This window comes from Glossina fuscipes, unplaced genomic scaffold, assembly GCF_014805625.2.
Source record: "Glossina fuscipes isolate IAEA_lab_2018 unplaced genomic scaffold, Yale_Gfus_2 213, whole genome shotgun sequence".
Lineage (NCBI taxonomy): Eukaryota > Metazoa > Arthropoda > Insecta > Diptera > Glossinidae > Glossina > Glossina fuscipes.
In genome coordinates, this window is record NW_023998556.1 from 469685 (window position 1) to 475630 (window position 5946).

The window sequence follows — 5946 nt, forward strand, 5'->3', positions numbered from 1 at the left end:
CAATTTTTATATGTTCGCTAAAAGCCGTTATCTTGTTTTTTCCTTTACATCGTTTATAAAAAGTACCATATGTTGAAAATGGGGAGAACACAGAGTTGATTTCAATAAGTACCCCCGCAAATTGTGTTAAACGAAAATGTCTTCGGAAATTCTGTTAAAGTGCTAAAAAATGCTACTTGTGATCCCTTTCCTTTTCTTGTATTATGTTGTCCGGTTTCGTATACCCGCATCCACGCAGTATATTCTCCAAAAGCCTGTTACTTTCGGTTTAATAGTCTTGCTGTATAACAAAAACAATAGTCTTTGTGCAAATGATACACTAGTACAACTAACTTGATTGTGATGAGCAGAAACTCTCGATAGAAGATTCAAGGCGAAAACAAGCCGGAATCGCAAAAATGTCAAAATAAAACATGCGGCGAAATACACAGAAAGAACAAACGATTACGATTCCTAAAGCTAGCTTTGCAATGCTCAAAACTCTAATGTTGCACATGAATCAAAACTTGTGCACCTCCAATAATTTTAAGGTAAGTTCGCACGATTTATTGTTAAACAAGTACGAGTGTAGCATAGTTTACGCCCACTTTTTTCATCTTTCTGAATTAAATTAGTGCCACACTATTTATCCGCATATGTGAAATTAATCTATAAGAGAAAAAAAAAGTAACGTGTAATGTTCAAATAGATGTTGTGCAATCTGAATAGCAGATGCATCTGCTGCTTGCGAGGGAGAATGCGTACGGTTTATTTTAATTTTAATATTTTTTTAGCTCGCAATACAAACACAATTTGTACACAAATGACCGCGTTATATCATAACAGTTCTCTTGGTTAGTCATTAGACAAATGAATTGAAAAAAAGCTGTGCTTTAAGTACGTATATCGATGGGAATTTAGTGTAAAAATATATGATAAGCGCATTCAGTCATATAGTTGTTAATTGAAAGTAAATAAAGCGGTCATGATCGAGATCAAGCTTGTGCAATCTTTTATAAGATTTTCAATTGAAGTATTTTTTTTTTTTTTTTAATAGGAATACACTTTTGAACCACTTCGTGCTTTGCGACGGGTAAATTCGGGACCATTATGGCTTCCTCGGACATATCTAAATATAGATTTTTTATTCAATTTTCGATTCAATCAAGGTTTAATGGACAGCTTACTGCCCAAATGTTTAACGATGACACGAAAAGTATTGCCATGAGTCACTATTTAGACACGTTTGCCTTCTTTTAAATGTGGAATAACAATATCATTCCAGTACGGCAGTGTACGTTGGATGGTCAGGACCATCAGCGTAGCGGGGTTCATTTATAATGCATTCATAATAGGGAAAAATGACTAACGCAATAAAATCCATTTATAGTGCCTTGAATTGAAACGAACGACGACATTACAAAAATACTTGCGCGTATATCTTTTATTTGTACAAGATTTTTTTTTTTTTTTTTTTGTAAACTTTAGCATTTATTCAATTTGCATTAGAAAGCAAGTCTGCTGAAGAGTCAAGAAAATGCAAGGTATGGGAACTATTCACATTGTTTTCATATTACTCAGAACAGTACAAGCGACAAAATGATCAAGGTTCTTGAAATGTACTATTTTGACTGCTAACTCTAGACTTCTTCTGTGTATATTCTCAGCAACTGGGTTTTTTTTTTTGCAGAGATTGCATAGACATTTTTACATTTTTAACAAAAACTGAGAGAATGTTTAAAGAATAGTTTGACTTTTCAGAAGTTTTCACTCTGTTTATTCATTCTTTTACTTCGCTCACAAGTCATTAACAAATGTTAAATCTTTTTACAATACGAAAGCAAGAAGCATAGATTGTATAGTTACACGCTTATTACATTCCATATCAATGCTCACTCGTTCTAGTCATTTTACAGCGTTGACCATATAATTATAAATTTACGTCGAGGTTCTACAAATTGTACAAACGCTTTGCCAGTTCAGAGCATACTCTCGTTACTATTGTCTAATAATAAGTTTCGCTTTTCTGCCTTATTCGCGTTGTCGTTTTCGGCTCTCCCCTTATTCTGACTTCCCTACTCGACTAGACCGGTCTGTCGCTCGACATGAACTATTAGGAGCCAGCTGTTTTACGATTCCGGCTAAGCGTGCCTTTTGGTAACCTTCCGTATCCCAACCAGAAACATCTGTTTCTGACTGGAGTTCCCTTATTTCCCGTCGTCCATCTAGTAGTTTACTTAGTCCTATTCTTAACCTAACTTATCCTAGCACTTCTCTCTCAGAGACGAAGAACCTGTGAGGCCAAAAGGAGGGACGGCCTTAGCTCCTCACAAAATTACATAAGAAATGTTCAATAATGCTTCTCTCTCTCTGTTTTAGGCACTTCGTTATTTTCGTCAACTAATAAATGGCCTCGTGTACCTGCAAAGCATCCGTGTTATACACAGAGATATAAAGCCAAGCAGTCTGTTATTAACGCTAACCGCTTAACGTTTAATTTTTGCGTAGTAGAATAGTTGGAACTATTTGCAGCAAATGACATTCGTTTAACTGGGCGTAGGCCTCTTGCATTTTAACCGCCTGAAGTTGCTAACGGGGTTTGAAGCGTTTTCGGGATCCAAAGTAGATTTACGAAGTAGCGGTGTCGCACTGTAATTATTCATTAAAGCCTAAACAAAAAAAAAAAAAGAAACGGAGCTCAGCAAAAATTAATTTGTTTTAGCTATAATAAGTGCACGGGCTTTTATCCATTTAAGCAAAATAATATTTACCATTTATTAGAAAAAGTTCGACGGGCCCGACGCCGTGATAATTGTGGCAACAGCAACTGTGGTGGTATTAGTAGGAAAGGCGACCCTTTTAACCAGTCAATTAAATTATGATGTATGCTTTGTATGCATTTCAACTGATCTGCAATTAAATTTTCGGAATACTTAACATGATTTGCTGAAGCTTTTTTATCATGCTGTGCATATTTAGACATTCAATAAAAATTTTTTGAAAATAGCACACCCCATGGATGCACACGAATATCAGGTATTTTTGGTGCCTATTTTGCTAATGCTGGGGAACACATGAGACAGTAGCACGAATGAACAGGAAATAAGATGATTCAAGTCCTCTGCATTAGCCCTTTGAAAAGTTTGTAGAGTGATGAGACTTTTGTTGGGCGTTATTGTTCGGAACGCAACCTACGTTTATTCAAAATAAAAATGAAAACTATTAAAATGCCTGATTTGACTTAGGTTGAGCGCCACTGAATGTAGCGACCCACTTATATCGAAAGTGAAAACAATTCAAAAAATTTGGTATTCCTACCTGGGAAATTCAGTTGAAGCGAAAGGATTTCACAAGTATTCGTCGGTTTGAGTGTCGTTGGGCGCCATATTATGTAAAGTTATGCCACCAACGTTACCGAAAATTACCATAAAAAGAAATAGAAGAAAGAAACGGTACGTGGTCCGGGATCATGGCAAACCTACAAAAATTTCAAATGTACGAATTGGGAAACATTTCGTTTTCTACTTCGAAAAACAGAAACACGTCTCAGCACTTCCTAAAAGTGCGGAGCTTGAAGCGCAGACGATCTTTTCAAACTTACAAGAAGTCTACAAAGAAAGTGCCTTGGTGGAAGCAGACTCTTCAAGACCCGGTGAATGAGTTAAGTACAAGAAAGCCTTCACTACATATAAAGCTAAACTTAGCCGGTCGAAGCGGGTACGTGGAGGCAGTACTGTAAAGACATATATAGTCTCTCAAGACCAATGCGGCTTTAAAAAGTCTGAGTTAAAGATCACAGCAATGGAATGTGCACTCTAAAGAAGCCCAGCGAAGATTATCCAGAAAGTCAGAAAGATACTGGTCGTCTGCTGACGGATACCTATTTTCCGGGATGCCTGTGAAATGCGGAAATAAGAGACCAGGCGTACCCTAGAGAAAAACACTTACCGAATTCTAGGAGCCGCCCTGGCAATGACATCCCGCCCCTTGAATGCCCAAGAAATGCTGCTGGACATCACACCTCTTTCTATTGGTATAGAAAAAGAGCCTGGCCTGAGCGCTTTTTGACCGTCGAATTTCGACAGATTAAAATCGGGTAATCGCAGGGGTAGCCTAGGGGTATTGAAAAACTTCATCAAACCTTTGTCAAGGTACAGTACCATTGTGTTGTAAAGCTAGTACTGTCTCACCGGTTCAGCATGATCATACCGACAAGAACGGGCTCGGATGGGAAAACTTTTGAACACGGGTTAGAATCAAGAAAATGGCGATTCTAAAATTGCAAAACTGGGGCTGCGGGTTGCTGTCCAAGGGACATAGTCCTTCAACGTTTCAAGCAGAAGTTTACGCAATAACTGCATGTGCATCTCAATGCTTACGAAGACATTGAAGAAGAAAGCGGGTCTGCATATATTCCGACAAAGTAACCGGCTTAAAGTTTCTAAAGGAGCGAATTTCAAGATTTTTGCCTGGTATTGAAGTTCCTTTATTTATTTATTTATTTCAATTCTACTTATACATAAAACTCAACTAAACAAATAACAGTCGAGTTCAAGTGGCACTTAAAGCAAAACTTATACTAATTAATAATAAAACTTAGTATAGGTACAATAAAACAAATAAGAAAGGCATGTACACAACCAGCATAAAGCCACACTTACAACCGGTACAGGACCAAATTGCAAATCAACCCCTAAACCATCGCAAACGTGCATAAGCCTGGCAAGCGATAATAGTTAACAACCATTCATTTTCGAATCCTAACGACTTTTTAAGGTTAAAAGCTAGTTTAAGTACGACATAGGTAAATCGCGCGTAGTGAACAATGTTTCTTTAATGGACTTTAAAGAGTCCGATAATGAGAATAAGCGGTAGAATGAGTGATAGACGTCATTTAGGTTCTTGCAAAGAACTCTGAGCGGGTTAAACAGCTCATAATTATATTTACACTGACTAAGCTTAACCAAGAGAAACTGCCTAGAGAAGCGGTTAGGGATATTAAAGCTTATTTCACCAAGTAATGAAGGCGAGTCAATAGCACAATTTATTACTTTGATTACAAAGGAAACGCCAAGAACTTACCTACGTTTCTCAAGAGACGGTAAGGACAGCAGAAGCAACCTATTTTTATATGGGGGAAGAGAAGCAATCGGATCCCAACCCAAATTCCTAAGGGCAAACAGCAAGAATTACTTTGAGCAGATTCAATTGAATCTGCATTGCAACTATATGAAAGAAACCACGCAACAGAGGTATACTCCAGTATGGTTCTAACCAAACATATGTACAGCCTTTTCGAAATGTAGGGAAGTCAAGCGACTTCTTTATAAAACGTCGACTCATCTTGACACCAAAGGCAACCATAAAGACCAAAAAAAGGTTCGTGTGTAGAAAGGTGGTGGCTTCTTGCCTATAATTTTAGCGTCGCCATTAAGTGGATTTATCGAAATATTGTTAGACAATGTTCAATAAATTTAATTCGAAACTAAATAAAATGATTTTATTATATTCAAACGCATACGCTGCAATGATGGATGACAAACATTCGACTCAATTTATTAATAGAAAAATATCACTATTTTTCAACAAGTCGCTTTCAGAATATAACAAGAGGAACAAAAGTAAACAAGGATTAAATACTTATTTAAAAAAACCAATTAGACAAACCATTGATCGTATGTCTGGAATAAAGTGCTCTGCAAATGACGTAGAAAAATTATAAACTGACAGTATTTCGTATGACACCTGAAGAACACTTAACCGGACAACCAACGAAGCCGCGGCACATCAAGTAAGCAAACAACCTGAAAAATTTGAGAGAAAGATGAGAACACGCAAATGTTGTCAATGCGGACGGAAAACAAAAATTGATTCAGAGATCTTCAATTCAGAAGGGTGAAAATATCTTAAGTGCATTGCTTTATTAAAATGTACGTTTCCCACTTTAAATTAAAACTATTACAGACG

General features: G+C 37.0%; 1 long non-coding RNA gene across 1 annotated transcript in view; it reads left to right on the forward strand.

Moving 5' to 3' along the window:
• LOC119642095 overlaps positions 1–2620 on the forward strand; it is a 6072-nt gene extending 3452 nt beyond the window's left edge. Inside the window, exon 7 of the long non-coding RNA XR_005247943.1 lies at positions 2359–2620. This is a non-coding gene — a long non-coding RNA (uncharacterized LOC119642095). The remainder of the gene's footprint in view (positions 1–2358) is intronic.
• Positions 2621–5946: the final 3326 nt, after the last annotated feature.